The sequence below is a fragment of the Agelaius tricolor genome, unplaced genomic scaffold (genome assembly GCF_023055355.1).
Source record: "Agelaius tricolor isolate 1412-34295 unplaced genomic scaffold, bAgeTri1.0.p SCAF_7, whole genome shotgun sequence".
In the NCBI taxonomy this organism is placed as follows: domain Eukaryota; kingdom Metazoa; phylum Chordata; class Aves; order Passeriformes; family Icteridae; genus Agelaius; species Agelaius tricolor.
The window spans coordinates 39,992,847-40,017,223 of record NW_027269267.1 but is presented as its reverse complement, the minus strand read 5'-3'; the positions used below and the strand labels follow the sequence as shown (position 1 = coordinate 40,017,223).

General features: G+C 36.6%; 1 protein-coding gene across 14 annotated transcripts in view; it reads right to left on the bottom strand.

Annotated features, from left to right (window-relative positions):
* Positions 1-8,772: 8,772 nt before the first annotated feature.
* Positions 8,773-24,377, bottom strand: part of LOC139591842 (collagen, type I, alpha 1b-like) — a 68,217-nt gene continuing 52,612 nt past the window's right edge. For 11 of the 14 annotated variants that reach the window (XR_011679773.1, XR_011679771.1, XR_011679758.1 and 8 more), the window contains 3 exons: positions 23,974-24,080; positions 21,741-21,785; positions 8,773-9,901 (listed from right to left, as the gene is read on the bottom strand). The gene's annotated coding sequence lies outside the window, so the exon portion shown is untranslated. The remainder of the gene's footprint in view (positions 9,902-21,740; positions 21,786-23,973; positions 24,081-24,377) is intronic. The other 3 variants (XR_011679759.1, XR_011679769.1, XR_011679770.1) reach the window with 3 other exon arrangements.

Sequence of the window (24,377 nt, the reverse complement as noted above, 5' to 3'; positions counted from 1 at the left end):
TGGAGAAAAGATCATGTTAGAAAAGGAAGGAGGCAGGATGGGCCAACACAGTTCCAGAACAATGCTTCATCAATAAGTTAATATATTAATGATTCCAAACTGCTATACCTGAACCTCGAGAGCAACATTCATTTTCTAATGTTTAAAACAGTGTTATGATTTTGAAGGACTAACTTATTTCAACAATATTACATGGACTTCTTTTTCCTATTCCAGACACAAACTCATCAGTGATAAATTGTAGCAACCAATGGTGCTTTGGCTTTTTTATCTGAATTACTTGAAGAAAGAGATTTTCAGTATGGTTTTCAAGTTCAGTAAGATCTATCTCTTTTCTTTCTCAAAAAGCTATTCAGTGACAACCCCAGGGGGCAGACACATCTCATGAAAAACATTTATTAAATTGCTCATTGATTTCTTTATCAGGGGTAAAATGTTCTACACTCACTTCCTTGCACTCTTCAATTCAAAGCATTATGCAGAAGTTAGGAATAAGAAGACTTCTCACCCATCATGTGGCCAACACAGGCCAAGGTCTTTAAGAGAGCATAACTGAACCTTTCTCCTTTTGCTTTACTCTGAATGCTCAGAGCCCTGCTGCTTGTCCTCCAAGCTCAACTGTAGGACATTTAACACCCAGCAGAGGTTTGCTAGAGGCCAAAAAGTGCTCAGTTTTCCTTATTCTATCTAAAATGTACACAGAAACCTTTGTTTGATGTCCCCTGAGAAAGCGGAAGGGACTAAGATTTCTCTGAATTCAGATTTCATCACTAGCCTAACCTGAAGTCTCTTGTGATTTGAAAGAACAAAATGCAGGAATTAATTTGAATGACTGTAAATACTGTTTCCAGTATCTTGCCATTACAAATCCACTTTAATTCTTTCTTTTTTTTATTATTAAAGTATTAGCATTGGTCCCCAAGATATTTCCAACAGGCTTCAAATTCCTTTGGGTCTGCCACCTATGTCCTCCCATTGCACCTGCTTTCACTCCTCTTCATCCTGGAGCACACTCCAGGTCAGCTTGTTTCATCACGTGAGAGAAATGTCATCCATCCCATTATATGCAGACTCTAAAACAATGTGAACCAGTTTGAATAGTTCTTCAGAAAAGACTGCAACAACTCCCCTAAAGTGAAACTAATTATGCTTTAATATGCCTTCTAGACCCAATAGAAGCTCCCATGAGCCTGTTGCCATTTGTCATAAGCAGACAGACAAAACTATGCTTTACCCTTGAAACATGAGCAGCTAGAATATCAAATTTCTTTTTTTAATAATGCTTTACATTGTTTTGTTGACTTCCAAAGATATTTGGAATAAACTCCAGAGCAAATGTCCCATGCTAAAGCAGGTTAGATCATTTAAGTAACATAATCTAAACTCCCTATAAGATGAAAAATTCCATTACTTCACAAATTAATGGATGCTTCTTCCTCACTGTCATTCTGAATTCTCCAAATAAATGCCTTCCCAGTTTCCTATGTAAGACATTTATCCTGTGATGATCATTAACTATTTTCTTTACAATTTGAGAATTCTCTTAGTAATTTTCCTTTGAATGACTGCAATTTTAAAATAATTCTCAGCATCACTGCAGCTGCTCTTCACAATTTCTCACCGTGAAGAGGGAGGACACATCCAATACATGCCATCAGATATCATGCTGGTTTGGGGATTTGTGTTGCTATGATTACCTCACAATGTACAAAGGATATTTTCCTTACAGGTTTTCTGCTTTTCTATGAGTTAACTATGCCTTAATCTTGTTCTATGTAGCCTTCTAAAACCAAGAGAACACAAGGAATTAATTTGCACAAATTCTACTTTCTGGAAAGAAAATATAGCAAACCTTTTCTGTTTCAATCTCATGTTGTTTCAGTTTACTGTATTTCATCACTTCCACAATGGTTTTTGACTCCCATTTTCTTCAGGAATTGTTAATTCTGTATTTTATGTAAGTCATCTTTCTTTTCTATATCACATTGAGGAAAGCTATAAACATAATGTTTCTATTTAGGGACTTTCAGCATGTCAATTTCTGCTGTGTCATGATTAACATATTTTTTGTTCCTTTAGAATTGTAATTAGCACTTTAATTATGTTTTTCATATAAGCAATACTGATTCAATAGCTGCAGACTGAAAAGCACCACTTGATTCTATCCTCTGACTTCATGGATGTGACAAACAGTTATGATTTGATTATAAGTGATGCCTCTGCTGCAATTAAGGTGCAAAAAAGACCATATGCCTAAGCCAATAGTATGGCTTTTATTTAACAGTAAATGTGACCCAGAGAGATGGGAACAGGAAGGCAGGCAGAGCCCAAGTATAAGGGATGGGTACAAAGAAGGTGGTTTAAGATTTGGATTTATTTCTCATTATCCTACTTGACTTCTGATTGGCAATAGGTTAGGTTAATTTCTCCAAGTGGAGTCTGTTTTGCCTGTCATGGTACTTGCTGAATTATCTCTCCCTGTGTTTATCTCAAGCCTTTCATCATATTTTCACTCCCCTATCAGTTGAGGGGGGAAGTGATAAAGTGGCTTGATGGGCATTTGGTATCCAGCCAAGGTAAACCCACCACAAATGGAAACATTTTCTACTGCAGAGATTTCTCCAGATTCTCTCTCCTGTCCCTGACACACTTTTTCTAATCACCTCTCGTCAAATATTCAGCAAGGAAAAGTGCACTGCTATGCCTCATAGTTATCTATTTGAACTGTTTGTCCTTTCTTCCTATAATGATTCTTTGATGACTTGGAATAGTATTATTTCAGTTTTATCTCCTTGTGCCATTTTTCTTTATGTGTTTAAGTGTCCATGATGCCGCAAATAGCTTTGCTGCTCTGAACATGAATATTGAAGAGTGTTCCATAAAAGCTATTAGATCATATCTTTTCTGAGACACAGAGCTGATCTGGAATTCTAGGCTGATATTTTTTAGCATGACTAGACAGGAATTTATGTTACTTCCCAAGCACTGAAGACCTCAGGGCTTAGGATATGTTTTGATCATGTCTTTTCTGTCTTCTCTGGTCTGTAATTTCCATAGCTATGAATGTCTGCTGAAATGAAAGAAAATATTATATACAGTCTGAAGTCGATTGCATCTTCTTTCAATGAATTCATGCAGCAGAATATAGATATGCTGAAGAAGTAAAAATGTGCTGTAATTAGGACCCTTCTTTACCATCTCTGAAATATAGAGCAGAGTTCAGAGTAACTAGACCTTATGCTCATTAAAACTTATGATAATTAATTAAAGAAGCAATTCAGTTTTTCCTCTTGAAATTTACTTTACTTTTGGATTATTGTACTGTCTACCTAATTTACTTGGGACCACGAGTCTAAAATTGGTGGTGCCAGCAGTCAGCAATAAATTTTCTAGTAATTTCTTCAGGTATTTGGAGGGGAGGGAAAATAAAAATTTGCAGTAGTGAAATAAATATCCAGTGAATATAATGGATAAAACCCATATACAATAAAGTGTAATAAAATAACTCAAAAGCTCTCCTCCATCTGCATCTCTCTTGATTTTTTAAGTTCTGTCCCTAAACATAATCAAGAAAAATTTCTTCTGATTTACAGAAGCTTGATGAACATAGGATGATATGCAGGAGTAAAACGTGCTGTTCCTGTATTTCTCAAGCAATTTGATTTAGTGGAAACTTATATAAATTTATGTTAAAACTACAAGAACTACTTAAAGTTATGTCAGATTCAGGTCATCATTTCAAGGATTTCACAGTCAATTCACAATCTCTCTCTGACATAAATACAGAAAATAAAAACCTGTTTGAATCAGATGATAACAAGAACACATTATGGTATAAATGATGCAATCATCTTGTGTGCACTCGGAATAAAATGTACTTTAGAGGGAAAAAATGAAAGTATTGTAATAAGCTGCAGGAAAAATAGAAATTGTTGGGAAGTCAAATAATTATAGCACCTTCTTTCTTGTACTAAAACGTTTCAGCAACGGTTGTTATGATGTTGATGACATGAATGAACATAGGTATTGTTACTGCATATGCAAGGCTAGAATGAAATTATGTTTAGCCTATGACCTTGAACTTCTCTTTATTTTATTTACAGAGCAAATAACATAAATGTATTTTATGTTATGAAATAAAGAAATATTTGTAAATATTTTGTAATGTAGGGGGATAGAATATAAGAAAATAAAGATAGTGTAGAAAGTAATCTTACCCCTAAGGAGTTGCAGCTGGGCCAATTATCAAAGATTAGGAACAGGCCTGGCTTTAACCGGCCACAGCTGTAACCAGTGAGAAGCAGAGTGCTATAAAAGAGTGGGGTGGCTGGTTGAGAAGGGAATTGGAGTCAGTTGGCTGCTTTGTGAAAAAGTGTCAGTGCTCTGAGGAGCTGCCCATGGGAAGACACCAAGGAGGTATGAAACTCTTGCCATAAGGATACAACAGTATGGGACCCTGAGATAAGATGATGACATTGTAATATATTGTTTGCAGGGTAATAATGTGAAGTAAGTTTAAAGCACAGCATACTTAAAATCTTCAGTATTAATGGCAAATAAGTATTTAATGCAACGTGCAGAATGCAGTTGTCTGCAATGGAAATAGAAAAAAATTTCAGTAGTCATATGCATAATCAAAACCAATGTGAGACAGTGTAGAGATTATTATGTTGATACAGAGAAACTCACTAATATATGAATTACTGAAATTGTTTCACATTTTACACATTTTGTGTATTCCTTTAAACAACTTTCTCTATTTTATAACCTTCTTGTTGTAACTCTAGATATTACATTAGAATCACATTATTCTAAAATATTTTCATAACAAATAATCTCAAGTACTTCTTATAGAAAAGCCAGATGATTATTTGAGAAAATAATCCTTTGAATTTACCTCAGTTATAGGTCATAGGTTAATGGTAAAGGTAATGCCCAGTATCTGAGGACATTAAAATAAAGTAACAAGGTATGAGATGTATTTATAAAATGCATGCATTGAATATAGATATTCATTTATCAGTATATGTCTTCTGGAGTGTAGTTATGTCAGGACTGGAGGCACGACTGTTTTACTCACCTCTCTGAAGCAAATGCAGTTTGACATCCTCCAATAGAAAAAGAGTGATCTTGGAAAGAGAACTGGAGTTAAGATAAGAACAAATTATACCTGCAGGAGAGGGTTTTGCTACTTTTTTCATCAATGTGCTGCTGCCCTTCAGTTGCTGCTATAGAAATCCAGCAGACAGGGAGACTATAGGGGCTTTATAGATAGGAAGTTCCCTTAAGCCAATCAGTGCTCTGCCCATTTAGACTTATCAAGGTTGCCTCCATGTCATTAATAAAAAGAGACAACAATGGGAGTGCTGCCACATGAAAGTTTAAGAACCCATTGCTTTTCTTCTTGTCTACGAGGCAGTCTGCCTGCTGTCCAGATACAATAGAATTCCTAATCAAACTTTTAAGTAGATTATATAGCTCGCTAAACCTGACTGCACATCCTTCTCTTCTTCCCCTGGATCTCTAAATCCCCACTGCATTCTTAGCAGCCACATAGCATAAACTAGTTATCTCTGAAACTTACCCATTTTATTTCAAAGACCTGCTTTCTCTCTCTCGTGTGCTCTCCTATTTTTCTTCCACTCTTCTTTTTTTTGTTAACAGTCAAATTTCCCTAAATGTAGAAATTTCCTAAATTAATTAGGAAAATGCAAGTTTCATATTAATTTGATCCTTTAGATCTAAGAGAGGAGAAAAAACTACATGAAAAAGGTTAATTTTCATCTAGAAAAAGAAAGATTGACTAGGAAGACATTTTTATTTCAACATATAAAGTTAGAGGATATGCTAATGTTTGCAGTGATCTTTCCTTCATATAATGTCAATTTCTTCATAAATTCTAGAATTTCTGTAGAATTCTACAATTTCTTCAGAGATTCTAGCAGTTATACAAAAAAGTTGTGATAAATAGCTGTGAAAAATATATATTCATTTGACATAATACTACAGCATTCTTACTGATTCTTACCTGGATTATTCCTCTCACTTATTTGTATCTGTAATATATTTATATGTATTTAGACATCTTAATTTTATTTATATCATCATAGATTCCTATAGAGGAACACTTAGAGATTAGATGTGAAACTATGTCACAGAAATCACAAATGTATTCCACCTCTGACTTATGATATACTTAAAGCCTCCAGACCTGAGGCTTAATTCAGTGTCTGTTGATGTAATTGGAAAGCCACTCACTTTAATAGAAACTGTACTTTGCTTATGAAACCAAACATTTGCAAAACCTGATGCAAAGCCATGGTTTCTGTCTCTGGTTTATCAATTGACATTTACTACTTTTTTCTGGCCTTTTTGTGCATCATAACATAGTGTTATTGCTTGGATGTTTCATACCAGCTTCATACTTACATATGAACTTTACCATTCATAATATAATTTTATGGTTTCAAAAGTAAATTACATTGTAATTTTAGAAAAAATGCGTGTAGCGTCAAAAACATATACTTTTTTCAGGAATCCATCTTCTCATTACTTTGATTAAAAAAAAAATTGATAATGTCTTGGTACTTTCCAGGAGACTTTCAGTTAATGGTCTAGTTACGGACCAGTAAGGGTTTGGGGTTTTTTTTCCTTTTTTTGACAGAGTTTCTCTTTGCTGAAATTCTCTCATAGAATTTCTCTCTTCTTTTGGCAGGGGGAGCTGTGGCAAGCATCAAAGATTTGCATGATTTTGCTGCTTTCTTTGAAATAGATTTCATGGCACATTCTGATCCTGGAAAATATAACTGTGCTAGGAACCTGGGTCCAGTTGGGGCTAGTAGCAAAACCAACTGAGCAATGAATAACAAAATGCAGGAAAAAATAAAATGTTTCATATCAATCCATCTGCGAATCACTGAAAAATCACAGTGCAAAATCACACATCACTGTGAAAAATCACACATCAGGCTATTAACTTAATTTCCATAGGTCTACAGGCCTAATTTATGCTATTTCTTATATTTGATCTTTCGAGTGGGACTATGCCAGGCTCTTAACATTAAATGGAAAGAAATAAAGAAATAATTCTGGGGGGTGGAGGGCGGAGGGAAAGGGTGTGGGTTTTTTTTGGGTTTTGGATTTTATTTTTTTTTAAGCTAATGTATCTTTTGTGTGATCAGTGGGAGAGCAGCAGCAGAACTTGCAAAACTCTGGAGAATTTTTTAATTTTTCAAATTCTTCTGACACCACTCAGTGATAGATGTTTAATTTAATGGTATAGGAAATAGGTCATATACTATATAAATCTTCCATGGGTTATCATTCCAAAGCCAGCTTATGACTAAATATTGCCAAGCTAAATGTGTACCCAAGACATATTTCTATTATAAATTATCATAGCTAATTATACACAAAAGTGCTTTTATGCTTGTGCTTAAAAGAGTTTATCAGGTACTGGATAATTTCATTAGGTATTAGTTATTTTTTGGATAATGAGAAATAATCACTATCCACTTGCTCCATTAATTCATGATTTTAACTCTCTCTACTAAAGTGTCCTGGACGTAGCTCATTTTCATAAGTTGAAATGCTAACCTCCCCATGCCCCAAAGTAGGAAATAATTTTGATAGAAAATCTCTTCTTTCTTTTAAAGCCCTTTTAACTGATGAAAATAAAGTTCATAAGAATTGTACACAGCACTGAAACTGCTTACAAACCATATGTTAATATATAATAATATTTATAATATAATTATCATTCTTAATTATTTATAATATATATAGTTATTTAATATGTTGTTCATCTCTCTGATGCTGAACACTGAGTTGAAATTTTCAGAGAACTGTCAACAGTAGCTTCAGGATCACTTACACGAGAAGCAGCAGCTAACTTTCTGTCATATTTTCCCTCAGGCATATTACCTTGCACTTATCAACACTGAATTCCATCAGCAGATACTACTCAGATAACATTTTCAAATCCTTCTGCAAGTCTGTACCATCACCTTCAGATTTGTCCAACTGGAAAAATTACAATTTTCTCCCTTCTCCAAGTCATGTCAGTAAAAAAGAAAAAGAACAACTAACAGTTTCTTGCGCGAAGTCTGTCCTTTTGCCCTTTTTGTTCTTGGATCTCAGTTTCTGTGCTGTTGCTTGCATCCAACTAGATTTTGGCAAATGCCTTGTCAGGGTAAATCCCTCCTACAGCAGCCAAGTCTATGTTCCTGATGAAGCAGGGAGTAAGGAAGATGGGAATGAAAAACAAGTTTCAATGATCAGTGAGAAAGCAACAGCAGAAGTTGTGGGACCATGACACATTTTTGAATTATGTAGAAAGTGAGGAAGTAGACTATGCAATATACAGGATTTGGAGGACAAAGAAAGATGAGTTTCACGAGCACAGAAACTTCAGGCAGGGCATAAAAATGGGGGGCACAGTGGTACTGTGTAGTTGAGGATGGCATCCAGAAGGCTGGGGAGTTGAAAGGGAGCTTAGTGTGGTAGCAAAACTAAGACACCACTTGGAACAGGAAAGAGTGGACATGCTTGAAAGGTTATGAATCAAGTACTTGGGAAATTAAGAGATTTTGATGACTAGGGGGAAGATTGGCCATTCAGAGTCTGAGCGTATTAGGAAGAAAAAAATAGAGCTATGAGATTAGTCAGAGCAGCTTTAGAATGAATACCTTGTTGTATATCCCCTCATGCTCTGAGGGGATATTTCAATTTTTTTTATTGAAATAGCATACATAACATTGCTGGAAATCACCCTGAATTACTAAACATAACTTTTATTTATTTTTTACTTTTCAACTGGTGTTTAATTTATAAAAGGACTTGTGTCTTATTTATGCATCATTCATCATCCTACTGTTGAATGACTTCACAAACCCTTATACAGATAATTTATGAAACTGTCTGTGGTAGGTTGACCCTGGCTGGATGCCAGGTATGCACCCAAGGCTGTCTATCATTCCCTTCCCTAAATGGACAGGGAAGAAAAAATAGATGTAAAGGCTTATGAGTTGAGACAGGGAGAGATAACTCATCAATTACTATTACAGGCTAAACAGACTTCACTTGGAGATATCAATTGAATCTATTATCAGTCAAAAACAGAGTAGGATAATAAGAATTGAAACAAATATTTAAAAAACCTTCCCTGAACCTGTCCCTCCTTCCCAACATCTATCTCCCCCCCTAGTAGTACGGGGAGATGGGGAAATGGTGGTCGGTTCATCACATGTTATTTTGACTACTGCTCAGGGAGAGGAGTTCTTGCCCTGCTCCAGCATGGGATCCTTCCCGCAAGCTACAGCTTTCACAAACTGCTCCAATGTGGGTCCCTTTCCAAGGGGTAAAGTCCTTCAAAGAAAGCCTGCTCAAAAGGGTCCCCAAAAGGGTCACAAGTCTCACCAGGAAAACTTCTCTACCATGGGCTCCTCTCTCTACAGGTCTTCAGGTCCCTTCCAGGAGCCTGCTACAGCATGGGCTTCTCACAGGTTCACAGCCCTCTTTTGGGCAGCAACCTGCTCTGGCACAGGTGTCTTCAACAGGCTGAGGGTGGATCTCTGCATCTCTGTGAACTTCCATGGGCTACAGGAGCACAGCTGCTTCAGTATGGGCTGCAGCACGGGCTGCAGGGAATCTCAGCTCTGGCACCTGGAGCACCTCCTGCCCCTCCTTCTGCACTGACCTTGGTGTCTGCAGAGTTGGCACTTCACATATTATCACTTCTCTCTTCCCTGGACACAATTACTTCAGGTATTATCTCTGATGGGCTTGGCCTTGGACAGCAGCAGCTCTGTCCTGGAGCTGGCGTTGGTTCCACCAGATGCAAAGGAAGCTTAGGGCATCTTCTCACAGGCACCACTGTAGTCCCACTGCTAGCAAAACCTGGCTGTGCAAACCCAATACAGTCCTTAATTAGGTAAACTTTGATTTTATCGCTCCATTTAACAAATTTTTAAATGAGAGAATTTTGATGACTTGCTTGGGATCACAAAGTTAAGTCTGCCAAATCTAAGACTTACCAAGATTTTTTATTTCTTAGCTTCACACAGCAAATGAAGTCATTAAAGCAAATGTATAGGTCAGCAAAATGAAATAAAATTAGACATACAAACAAACACAGGCAAGCTGTTAAACCAATCCAGAAATGCTAAGTCACCCTTTCTATCCAAAAACATACATGGAAATTAAAGGTAGGCTTATTTCAGAGAATTCAATGAAGTGTAAGATTGCTTACTGAACTAGAAATATTTACTATCCTGCATTTTTTAGTAATGGAAAATGCAAATCAAAATTCATCATACCAAATGAGGGAAAAAATAAAGATGGGTTTTTTTTATTTTATCAATTATTTTTAGTTTCAATATCTTTAGATTTTAATAAGCATTTTACAAAAACATTGTTAGGTTTCCTTAATTGTAACAATATTATCATTTAATTTACTCTTTCTGTGAATAGATGTGAATGGAGTTACATCCAGCTGGTGAATGGTCATAAGTTGTGCTTCCCAGGACACAGTTTGTGGGCCAATTCTGTTTAATATCTTTATTGATCTGGATAAGGGGACTGAGTGCACCTTCAGAGAATTTGAAGATTACATAAAGCTCAACAGGACCTTCTGGAGGGTGGGAAGGTTCTACAGAGGGATCTGGGCAGGCTGCATTAATGGCCAAGGCCCACTGTAGGTGGTTCAGCAATCATCATCCCTGGAAATGTTCAAAAGGCTTGGGGAAGCAGCACATGGATACATGGGGAACATTGTTATGCTGAGTTAACAACTGAACTCAATTATCTTAGAGGCCTTTCCCAGCCCTAATGATTCTATGCTTTTATTTTTTGATATAGTACTGAACTCTTATTTACTGATTTGTTTTTTTGGCAACATTGTTTAGAAAAATAAATTAAAAACTACTTTTTGAACTGAAGAATTATCTGGTATTTTTTCTTTTCTTTCTTAATGAGGGTATAATTAAATAAATTTAATTTTTTTCTTAAATTTAAGAAAATTACAAGGAGCTTGGGGGTTTGGGATCTACATTATAAAATACAGCACCAAGCCACCAATAGCTGAAGCATAAGAAAATGTCCACGGAAGCTAAACTCTGAAAATTTTAGAAGTTTCAGAAGACTGTTTTGTCAAAAAGGCAGATAGATCTGCAGCACTTGAGGATGAGGATGAAGAGTTGTATTTAATAAAAGAGAGAGACAGAGACCCTGAGCAAAAAAGATCACTTTTTGACAAATGATAAGCTTCTGAGTTTTCATGAACCAGCAAGATAGGGTTTTCATATATGTTTACAGCAGTTTTGTCTTGAAGATTAGAAAACTGAAACATGACTTGACCCTGAAAACAATGTTGGCTGGCATTATTAATGAAGTTCCATAATCCTTAGGGAGAATAATATGCACTCTTATCGATGTGTTTGCTTGTATGCCACCGTGGTTAAGTGTCTCAGACCCTGAACCAAAGGACAAAAGATAAGTCAAGTCTCCCTGAACAATTTCTCTCATGCTTTTAACTGCCATAATCCCATAGACTGGGTTTACGTAAGCCAAAAAATCTGAGCGTTCAAAATATAATATTTTTATTTACAATACTTTCATATCTAATTTATATATTCAAAATATTCTATTTAAGTATACATATTTGAAAAAGCAGTGTCAAAGGCACCCATTTTAAACCATAAATATGAAAATTTTGCAAATAATGTTTAAAGCAGTGACAACCCTTAGTTCCACAAGCAAATCATCTGAGCTATATTTTCCCAATTTAAAAAAAAAAAGTGGTTTGGATTTAGCTTCAGATCTTCTAATGGTCTTTTGTGGGGAAAAAGAAGGAAACTTGGGGTGTATTTAATTTGTTTTCACCAGCACTACTCACAATACTGTGAAATATAGAGCACTGGCTGAGTGGAAAATTTTGCCAGAAAGTATCTGAGATGGTACAGCCAGAGTAATTTGACATTTGTGGTTTAGCATTTTTATGAGTCATTTATTAAGTGCATTAAAAATATGCCTTCCCTCTAATCTACCTTATTTGTGTCATTATCTGTTCTCTGTAATTCACTCACTAGAAAGGGATCTAAATAAAACCAAAGCAAAACACCAGAGTTCAGCACCCCTGTGTTGATCAAGAAGCATGAGCAATGCACTTTCTGGAAGAGTGCTGTCTGATTAGGATTATTGCCTTTGTGATTTACTTCCAAATTTATTTGTGCAAGACACCACAATAAAAATCTCTGAAATCCAGGAGAAGTGAGATCCCAGTGTGCTCTGACCTCTTTATCATACCCAGAAATGACAACATGATTTTCTTAGAAATTAATTAGGATGAAAGGCAGAATGATTCCACAATCAAACAGGGAGCTAAACCAAAGACTTTGCAGCATATGAATGATGTAAACACTATTCAAGCACGAACAAATAATATCAGGAAAAAATATTAAATACTTCTTTTAGTTTCTATAGTAAGGCCATCTGTAGTTTTATACATAGCATATCAATTGTAAGTGGGGGAATTTAGCTTCTAGATATAAAATATATCTGAGCCAAACACTTAGTTTGAGGACTTTTAAACTTTTTTTCAGTTCTTTCTTTTTAATTGCAGGTAGACAATATGAACATAATCTAAAAGGTTTTGGTTTACCAAAATAGACAAATTTGTCATTTTTTTTACTAGAGAAAGGGGTCAATTACTGGGAAGGTATTTACTGTTTACAGGCTTGAAATGCATTATTATTAAGACTTTTCTGTTTTAACTAGGTGATTGGGACCATAAGACTGAAAACTATTCATTCCACTAACAGTGAATTATTTGCTTTTTATATCTAGTTTGTTTCTTTTTGTTTATAGGAAGATTTTGATGCAAGAATGGCAACATACATAAAAAGTGTATGTGCAAAGTCTTTGTAAAGTTTGTAAGAATTGTTTTGGCCAAAATTGCTTACAAAAATTAGACTTTCACTATCCTTCCTATGAACTAAGCCTTCTTCCCAGTGTTTCCTTCAGATTAGTTGTGGAAATAGAGAATTCTATTCATTTTCTTGGACAACTAAGTAAGATGAGAAAACTCTTCAAAGAAGAAACTTTTCCAGAAGATCATTTTCGCTGGACATTGAGAGACAGACCTATACTTTGTTACTGAAGAGAAGCATGATTCTGCAGATGCATGGGCAGTTACACTGAAATCACTCCTAGAAGAGCTGAAGTGAAGGGAGGAAATTAGAGAACCTTTTGTACACAGGGTAGAGTTACCAAGTTTGAAAGAGTGGGCTGAAATAGCAGTTTAGGAGAAAGGATAAGACTGGCCTGTGTTTTTTTTAGTAATTCAGTCTTAAAAGAGAAGTTGTCTGTAGCAAAGTTTGGTAAACTAAAAAGCTATTCTAAAATGTTAACAATTCTTAGGCTAGGTGTGTGGTGATAATAAATTTGTGTGTCTTGCAGTAGTGGCTTCCTTAGAGTAGCAGAATTTTACCCTGAAGTTACCAAGAAATCAAAAGAGACATTTTTCCAAAACTGTTCTGTTTACTGATGCAAATTGTCTACTGTACTTCTTCTGTAGTAAGATATACAAGAGAATCACATATATAACAGTAATTTATTTTCTTCAAAGGCTTGCTTACCTGTTTTCTTTCCTATGTCACAAGGCTCTTTCTTACTGAACAGAACATTAACAGTTCCATTTATTCAAAGGATGGGACACTATGTGCACAGATAACGATTTTAAAAATGGGTCCAGATTCATATGTAATGATTCTCTTTTCATTACCACATATGATTCAGAGTGCATGATGCACTGGAGTAGGAAGCACAAAATCCATAAGCTAAAATTGTTTTATTTTATCTTCTCAAGCCTTGCTGCTCATGGGAATAGACAGGGGCATGAATATTTTTATTCAGTGCTGCCATGGCATCAAAATATGTTCAGAAAGATACTGAGGCTGCCTGCACCTTTTCTTTAGCACCCTCTGAAGTTTTAGATGTCGCAGAAAAGTTATGGATTCTGCCTATACTGCCAAGTATAGGCTTTAAAATATTGCCCTGACATATCATGGTATAAATTGATAAAGATACATTATTGCTCATAAGTAGCAATTATGTTTTATATGTTTTCTGCTAAAAAAGAAAACAGTATTCAGCTTGCCAAGATTTCTCATTAAAAGTTTAAAAAATTAGAAATACTTGTTACTAATTAGATAATTAGGCAGTAGATTAGAAACCTCTAAAGAGAAATGCACTTAAGCCTAGTAGTATGTTACAATATATCTGTTTGAATTAATTTCTGTGGTATCATTAGCATTATGTATTAACTTCACAGTTTTGATTAAAATGTGTAATCTGAGGTACCATTAAGTCTAACACTTAGCATCTCACTGGATTTTTCATGTGTCTAATTAGCACAAGGTTCATGTTCGTGTTTTTTTCAATATGAACGCAGCATTAAAGAAGCATACCACTGATTATGCTAATATATCTGGTGGAGCACCACAGAGATGAATTTTTTTCAATTTTCTAAAAGGTGAATACAATTACAAATCTAGCAAAGAAAAAATCTATGATTTAGTACATTACCTTTGGACACTTGTTTCAATAAGAAAGAATTTTGATAGTTACACAAAGAAGAAAACCTGGTCTGATCCAAGAATTAAAATAAAAGTCTCTTTACATGTCATTTATGAATAAATTAAGTTTGGTAATCCGATATTACTGAATATTATTTATTAATATTTTTAGTAAGCAAGAATAAAGTATGCAGATACTTAGAAGAACAACGTCAAATGAGAGGATACTTTTGTGGGTTTTAACAGATGAAAACCTCCAAATTTGCTAACACAAGACCTGAAAATTAGTATGAATAAAAACTTTGAACCTGGTCTTTTATATTTTCCTCTTCCCTATCTTCTTATGTATGTCACATTTCTTTTAATCCCAGCTTTTCCTGATTCCTAGCTTTCAGAACCTTGTAATATCTTACAATTTATCCCCATCATTTTGCTTTCTCCTATCTTTTATTGCATCCAATTTTCTGTCTATCCACTTAAATGTATATCTGAATATGACTTATTCTACTGATTACATCTGTCATCTCTTCAAAAGTATCAAATGAAGGTCATTCTTAACTGAAGAGATTCACGACCATAAGGAAATAATAAAAAGAATTTACCTCCATTATTCATCTGTTATAGGCACATGATGGTTAGTTAAAAAAATCACAATTTCCTCTCTAAACCCTATGAAATTCAACTTATATAGTGAAATTGGTTTCCCCAGCAGTTGATCACACAGCAACCATGTCCTTTTTTGGAGAAAATAAACTGTTTCCTGAGAGCAAACCTGAAAAGTCAATTACAGTTTATGAGTTAAGCAGTTAAATGCTTTCTTGACTCTATTAGTTTGAAATGTGGAAGACAGTTTTTCTTAAACAGCTACTGATTTCAGAAGGAGCTAAGTCTCCTAAATACAAGTTAGACACCCAACAATCATTGTAGAAATGACCACAAGGGCCATTTTCTAAGACAATAATATTTCATATTTTATGTTCTTAATTAGGGAAGCTTGAAAAATTAACTAATTCCCTTTTCCAAACAAAAGGAGACATAATAAAATTATAAAAACCTGGAAGCTAGAAACATCTTGGGAAGGGATTAATTTATCTGGAAGGGACAGTTTGAAAGCAGCATTTGGAACCGATCTCCAGAGGGATGGAGAATTTACTAATGAGCACTAAATATTCATAAATTTGTGATCATGGACATTGTAGTCAATGAGTGTCCATATATTTTACATATAGCTAAGTTCTCATGTAAACAGATAATAGGAAAGTATCCCAGATTTAGTGTTTCTCTGCTACCTAGGATGTAAAGAAAACAAGCTGAGCCTTATGAAAGAAAACAAGCTGTTAGAGCTTGTGTAGTTAGAAATTCCCATTGTTTAACAGCAGGTTCTATTTCTGGGGCAGGAACTTCAAACCGTGGAGAGACAGGATAATTATTTTCTTTATGTTTTACATATGCATTGTTTGCTTCCCTGCCTGTAGGGAAGGGAATCTTCCATCTATCTCAACGGCTATTGTTTGTCAAGATTTAGGATTCCCTCCCTAGCCTGCAAATATGATATGAGAAAATAACACTCTGAAGGGAATGTCAGTTGGGTTGTTTCCATTCTTTTTATTTATATTGTATTAGGGCAGTTTGCTGTCCTCAAATACTCATATATCTGGGACACTTCTGTTTATTCTTAAAGGGACACTGAAGATGCTCAGTGCTCTTTAGGACATACTAGTGGTCTAAATTGCATACTAAATGGAATTAGTATATAAATTTAAATTATAAATGCATTCCGAATTCTGGTTTTTATGACGTCGACTGAATCTGTTCCAGTTCTTCTTGGCAACTGCCTGGATTATGTTGTTTAAATGTGGTTTTCTTCCTATCCCTGTATCAAAACCTTGTTCATCCTGGCCCTCGTTTGTGCTTCTTTTTGCCACAGCACCTCTTTCATCATTGCACTTACAAAAAAAGATTAAACTATTCCAGGAAGTGGGAGAGTAATGCAATTGAATGGATATTTAGGAGCCCTGGATGTGCATGAATTGGCCCTCAGTAAATAGTTTGGCCCTATGCCTTTAGTCTTTAAAGCAAATTAAATCCTGAATGGCATTTCTCCAGGAAACATGCTTGATGGATTCCAAATCCCAAATATTAAACATAGGCTGAATCTCTGAAGTAATTTTTTCCTTCATAAATAATTTTAGGAGGTAAAACCATTCTTTTCAATAGACAACTAAGGTTGCAGTGCTCTCCTAGCCCAGAAATCTAAAATTCTGGACTGAAGCTAAGCTAAAAATTGATGACACAGAACTGTAAGGAATTATTTACTGTGTTCACCTCTGGATGGTGACACTATTAGGCTTCTGTAGTTGAAACACAAACAAGCAGAATAGACAGAATATATTTTTGTAATTGAATTCATACCTTAAAGTCACCTTAAAACTTGCCACAGGATTTCTCAACATATATGGGTTTAAGTATTCTAAATAATTTTTTAGAGAAGCAAAAATCAAGAGCTTTTATGCAAGAGACCTACAGTAAGAGACCTGCCCTAAGAACATTTTGTCTTAGCATTGAAATTACTTGCTAAAGGGCTATGTCTTTTATGAACTTGAGTGGTGAACAAACCCTGTTATTATTTGAGTTTTCTCTATTGAATGTGTGACCTTTTAAATATGACAGAGTTGGTTGGCCCACACCTTAGCTGGAGCCATTTTCAGGAAATTTGTGTAATATTTTTACTCTATAATAATTCTGTGTTTATATAGGTATAACTCATAGGCAGGAGCTCTGGACCAGAAAAAAATCATAAGTAACTGAGGACATATTAAATATCAGAAAATAATTTGACAGCTAATTTCATTTAGTCAGTACATCTGAAAACCATTGAATAAAGGTTAAATTAACATATAATTTCTTAGACAAGCAAAGTTGTACTTCCTAATATCACTGACTAGTTTGTAAGTGTAGCTTATTTTTTTTCTGAAACCAAAATACTAGGATTCAAAGACAGAAATGGAATAACAAATATATTTTAAAGTTTATAAGTCCAGCATCTCAAAAGAAGTAATGGAATTTATTTTGCTTTCTTTTTTTTCTCTAAAACATTTTTCCTATAAATGTAATTCAGAAGAGCAAGCAAAGACTTCTCTTACTGTTAAAACACTATAGTCTTACACACAATGTACAAGCAAAATGATGATTTATTTTTTCTGTCATGTAAAACTCAGATGACAGCTTTGGTTAGGTCTGGGATAGAAATCTCACTAGAAATCTCTTCCTTATCCCACTGCTGTAGTGGAATAGAAGTGTACCTGAACAATGAAATAGTTCTTCACTCCTGAACTGAGAGTAGACGGTTGCCAAAAGATGACAGAATCAAAAACTTGGTGATGGGGGAAATGGAGAATGTGAAACACTCTTTTAGTGGGTACTTACCAATTATACCAGGTCAATATGAATGTATCTGCACCCTGCATGAAAGTGCTTATTAAAGGAGTAAGTGTAAGGAGAGGGCCTGCTTCTCTAAAGGTACCTGGTCAAAGGAGCCACAAAACAAGAACATACAGAGAGAAACCTGAACCAATATGCAGTAATGTAGATGGTGAAGACAGCAAACCTGATCAATCACACAAACTGGGAAGGTTATGTAGTTGTGAAGGTGTTTATTTTTTTCAGTTGGAAGGATAAGGAAAGGGAGGGAGACAAAACATGGAGAGACATAAACCCTGGCAAATTAGCATTAACAAACAATAATCAAGGACAAACCTGGTCAGTCATTCTAATTGATGGACTACTGAGAAACAGCAGACAAACCAGGAACCTGCAAAGAGGCTAATACTAGCCACCATGTGTGAGAAGTTGTGGCAGAAAAGAGGAAACATAACCTGTCTCGGTCCCTCTGGGAGCCTCTCAGGAACCCTGGGCCAGTCCCGAGTCGGCAGACACCGGGGGGCAGCCCCGACACGGCCGACAGCGGGGAGACACTGTGTGTGTGTGCCCCGAGGGTGCTGAGGGCACCTGGGCTGGCAGGGAGACACTGTCTGTGTGTGCCCCGAGGGTGCTGAGGGCACCTGAGCTGGCAGGGAGACACTCTCTGTGTGTGCCCCGAGGGTGCTGAGGGCACCTGGGCTGCAGGGAGACACTGTCTGTGTGTGCCCCGAGGGTGCTGAGGGCACCGGGGCTGACAGCAGGGAGACACTGTCTGTGTGTGCCCCGAGGGTACTGAGGGCACCTGAGCTGGCAGGGAGACACTGTCTGTGTGTGCCCCGAGGGTGCTGAGGGCACCTGGGCTGGCAGGGAGACACTGTCTGTGTGTGCCCCGAGGGTGCTGAGGGCACCTGGGCTGGCAGGGAGACACTCTGTGTGTGTGCCACGAGAGTGCTGAGGGCACCTGGGCTGGCAGGGAGACACTGTCTGTGTGTGCCCCGAGGGTACTGAGGGCACCTGGGCTGGCAGGGAGACACTCTCTGTGTGTGCCCCGAGGGTGCTGAGGGCACCTGGGCTGGCAGGGAGACACTGTCTGTGTGTGCCACGAGAGTGCTGAGGGCACCTGGGCTGGGCGCCTGTGCAGCACAAGAGACACCAGAGACATCGGTAGAAGAGAAAGGGCCGACTCTTAGCAGGGGTTAATCCAAGGTTTTATTAGGATCCCAAGGGAGCTCCTGCACCTCAGGGGCCTCCTGCCGAGAGCCCCGGGAGACGTGCCAAGGTCACATTTAAAGGGAGGTGGAAACCAAAAGTAGATAACATTTTACCAACCAATGAGTGACCCTAAGGGATGGATGCTGAGGGATAGACATTTAGGACAGCGTATGGGGCAAGGCTTGGGGGGCTGACCCCTGGCCTCTGGCTGATCACTCGACGACCTGGACCGAAACTTCTGGATGGAGGGGATGGGATGCTGAGTGATTGACAGAGAGCCAGGGTTGGGGTTTGGGGATGATCTCATCCCAGGAGAGGGATAACACAGGTAAAGGGAGGGGAGTACAGTCTGGGATAAACCATTTGGGAAAAATATGGGAATACAAAACAAAACTACTTCAAAGTATTACAAAGTATAAAAACGCACTACAACAATAACCCTTGTTCTTAGAAGAGGAAAAAGGAAGGCCTGAGAAACACTCTAGTCAGTCTCAACTCTGTGACCAGCAAGATCATGGAGCAGATTCTCCAGGAAACTGTGCTAAAACGCATGGAAAATGAGATGATTTGCAACAGCTAACATGGCTTCACTAAGTACAAATCAGTACTTAAAACTGGCCTATGAGAAAGCTGGGGAGGGACTTTTTACAAGGACATCTAGCAACAGGACAAGATGTAATGGCTTTAGGCTGAAAGAGGGTAGATTTAGATTAGATGTTAGGAGAAAATTCTTTGCTGTGAGGGTAATTGGATACTGGAATGAGTTGCCCAGAGAGGAAGTGGGTGCCCTGTCCCTGGAAGTATTTAAGGCCAGTTTGAAGGGACTTGGAGCAACCTGGTCTCATGGTAAGAACTCTTGCCCATGGCAGTGGAGGTTGGAACTAGATTATCTTTAAAGGTCCCTTCCAGTGTAGAACATGCTATGATTCTATGCATCGTATGATTTTATGACTGAAACAAACAACATATCTGGGGCTGTTTTTTTCCTATGTTTGTTCATGTTGTTACCATTGTTACAGAAAAACAGTGTGAATTTACCCATTGTGCAGGTTCTTGGGTTGGTATTCTGCTTTTTACTTTAATTCCTGAAAAAAAGAACATCTGGAAAGTTACAGATTCAGATGTCTCATCTCAATGCTAGAACCAAATTCATTTAGAGGGTAATTAAAGTGAGGTGAATACAATCTGACTCAGTGCATAGGTACAAATTCATACATGTGAAATTGATGCCTTTTTAACCCATACGAGGTTACTAAAAAATTAATAAACAATAGATTTATATCACACTAATTGATGTAATTTATGTCTCTTTTTCTGGCAATGGGGGACATAAAAGTTCATTACAACCAAGGAATAGCTATAAGATAAAAGGCTAAGTCTTGTCACAGATTTTTAAACTGGTTAATCAGTAAGAAAGGAATCATAAGGACTGTTCCCAGGGCTATCAGGTACAATCTCTGATCGGGCAATAAACCACTGATTTATATTTAACACATTCTTTAAAGTTAGTAAGTGTTCTTATTTATATTTCACAATCAGGAAACTGAAATAGAGAGCTATGTCAAATTCAGCTCTTGATAGCTATGAAAAGTGGGACAAGTCACACTTTTACAGTGTTTTCTCTCTCTGACAACAGAGGTCAAACTGAGACAGCAAAAATTTGCAGAAATTATCCCACCTTAAGACTAGTTTGATAATGAAAAGGGAAATATGCATATTTTCTCTCATTGTAATATGAAACTAAGTAAATCAAATAAAGATTTTTTTTTTAGGCAAGACTAGGAAAAAAGCTGAAATATTTCAGAAACAATCTGAAAATTTCAGCACATTTGAACAATGGTGTGATGTTAATATCTGTTTTATTGAATTTGAAAATATGGTCTGCCCTAAAAAAAAAAAAAAAGCCATAAATATATTTAGCAATTAGAAGTCAGTAACAAAATGTCTAATTTAGATTCAAACCTCAGCACTTCTTGTCAGAGTTAGTATATTACACAACATGAGCCATACAATCTAAGCCACACCTGCCAGCTTAGAAATTTGCTGTGTCCAATATGCCTGTGGAGTAAAACCTATGGGATTCATTTTGTGTGTATTTTAATTTCTCTGTTTCTTGGTAATTTCCAATAATATTTCTGCCACCTAATCTTTATTTGGCAAATAATTATAATTTTTATTAGTGTGAAGCACTAGACTTCAAGCTTACATCTGGCCATATCAGGTCATGCTGGAGCCTTTGCTGATTTGAAATGGTCCTGGAAAGCACTTAGCAGATGAAAAGGAAAGGCTCAGCTGCTAGCACTTTAGTTACACAACCTTCATCAGATCTGGTATTTGAAAAATAGACAGTTATTATTTTCTTCTTTTTTAATTTTTTTTCTGATGGACTCTGCTATTATCCAGAAATGATACTAAGATTTTCTGTAGTAGTACATCTACTGGCATCTCATGATCTGCTCATGATCTGTTTACAGATTTTATAGGGGATAATAAATTGGCTTCCAAAAGGTTTCTCACTCTACAATAGTTACCCACCTGTTGATCCCAGGTTTCTTTAATAGTTTATTGCCAAACATTCATCTGTAAATAAAAAATTCTTTGGTTAGTTCTCTCAAACATAAATCCATCCATTCTTCATGATACCAATATAGAAAGATGCCATAATGAGTTTCTGAAACCAGTGTTCTTCTGTGCTGTGATTTTTCTGATTGTGATTTTATTTCAGCAAGCTGTATCCTAAAAAAAGGGCTAGCATAGATAACAAATGCCTCCTTCATCCCTTGTGCTGAGTTATTTGAATTGCATGGACCGAATAGGTCTGAATACTTTAGTATTTGAAAACAGTTCACACAAATGTATTTTGTCTGCTACAAAAAAGGGCTATAGTTATCTTTGACATTTACTGCTTGATTTTATAGGCAGGGAAGTTGTGGAGGGTGTGACAGTGTTCACAGGGGTTTTCAGGTGAGGGAAGAGACGAGAATGTTGACTCCATGTTCAGAAGGCTTGATTTATTATTTTATGATATACATTACATTAAAAATTTACTAAAAAGAATAGAAGGCAAAGTTTCATCTCAGAAGGCTAGCTAAGCTAAGAATGGAATAGAAAAGAATGATAACAAATGCAGCTGCCTCAGACTCTCTGTCTGAGTCAGCTCTGCTGTGACTGGCCATTAATTGCAAACAAGCAGATGAGACCAATCACAGATGGACCTGTTGCATTCCACAGCAGCAGATAACCATTGTTTACATTTTGTTCCTGAGGCCTCTCAGCTTCTCAGGAAGAAAAAATCCCAAGAAAAGGATTTTCACAAAAGGATGTCTGCGACAGGAGGGAACTACTCATTACGACACCTGTTACAGAGCATAAAGCAAATAAAATTATTTACAGTAAATGAGAAAGGTTATGCTGGAAAATTCCCACTGTATAAGAATATTATATATCTATCTCTATAGTCAGGATATTTGAGGCAAGATGGGAAGGTCAGCTATTCTGTTGTTACTGGTCCTGAATTTGCTATGTAGTTCTTCATATGGTGCATGTTTGTTTGGTTCATATATGGTTTATAGTCTTTGGGTCTCCAGTATAATCCTGTGCCCTTTTTGGTATTGTCCCATAACATTACTTAACCTGCATCCCAGGGCTCCATTCTCAAAGCCATTTCTGTCATACCAGACCTTTATGCATCCAAACTACATTTTTAAGTCAACAGTGAATATTTCCATCCACATAAATCATCAGTACATTACTATTACTAAAACATTGGGGTTATGCCACAAAATTTTACAAAGTTGAGCAAAGTGACATTAATGAGTTAATAAGTACTTGGTCATCAGAAAATTCTCATTACACTTAAACAAGCTAAAAACAATGCTCCAGGCAGGCCAAGGGGAGCTCCGATGCAGCCTGATGAGCCTTGGCCCATTTGGTGCAAAGACTTTGGCTTGTAATTAGCAATAGCAGTGCTGTATCTATGAAGCTAAATGGCTCCAGGGCAAGGTGACACCATCTGGCATGGGGAGATCTCCCTCTTTACTCTAAGACCAGCTTGTTGGCTTTTTCCCAAACCCTTAATGCTTGATTCTGAGCCTAATCCTGGTGCTCAGTGGTAACATACTCAAAGAACACATTGCCATTGTGTTTGAGTGTGACTTTCAGCTCAAAGTATTCAAAAGAATTTGAGACCTTTGTGTGGAGGTCCAACAGAGACATCACTTCTTTAGTTCAAAATTCAGCATGAATACTGCTCTGTGCCATGGGGTGTGGCCTTACCTTGAGGAAGAACACTTTGAAGACCTACTGGAGCAAAGCCTAAGTACTGGAGGACAGAAAAGAATGAAGGGGGGGTCCATTTTCCTCCCCTTTCAAGGGCAACCATGGACTCCCCATTAATGTATTATGCTTTATTCTTAAAAGAGTTATTTTGGGAAGGGGTAGTTAGCTAAGAAATCAGGAAGAAAATTAATGTTCAATCAGTGCCGATGATAAGGGGATGAATGTTCAAGCTTGTTTGACTGTGTAGATGTATCCATAAGTCTCAATGTAAATTCATGTGTTCTGATTAGAACTCTGAAGTTTTGAAAGTGTCTGAGACATATAGTCAACACTTTGTTGCTCTTTCCATCATTTAACACCTTTTTCAGACAAGCAGTGCCACATATTCTACATATTTAGCATATCAAATGGGACAGTGTTATTAAAATTACCCATACATTCCTATCTAGAGGTCCATAAATAATTTCAATTATTGATTTTAATGGTATACCTGTTCCAACTGCTTCATTTCCATTAATTATTCATTAATATGCTTGGATTTCCTGCTGATGCCAGCTGAATGAACGAAGAATATTTCCTGTAACATTGCAAAATAATCTGGAAGACAAAAAAAGTGTGTATATTTTTTTCCATTTTAATAAATGCAGTCTTGTTAAATATATTATATTAGAGGAATTGATAGGACTCTATCAAATATGTAACTGTAGATTCATGTCTTTTATTATTTTATTAATTTTAATAGTGATAAGACAATCTGCCTTAAAGGGATGACATTGCTTAGCACTCTGATAAAAAGGTAATTTGTTTAGAATTGCTTAAGAACATTTGGAAGGCCACAGAGGCTCAGAGATTAAAAAATAAAATTAGCTGCAGGAGTGTCCTGAGATGTATATC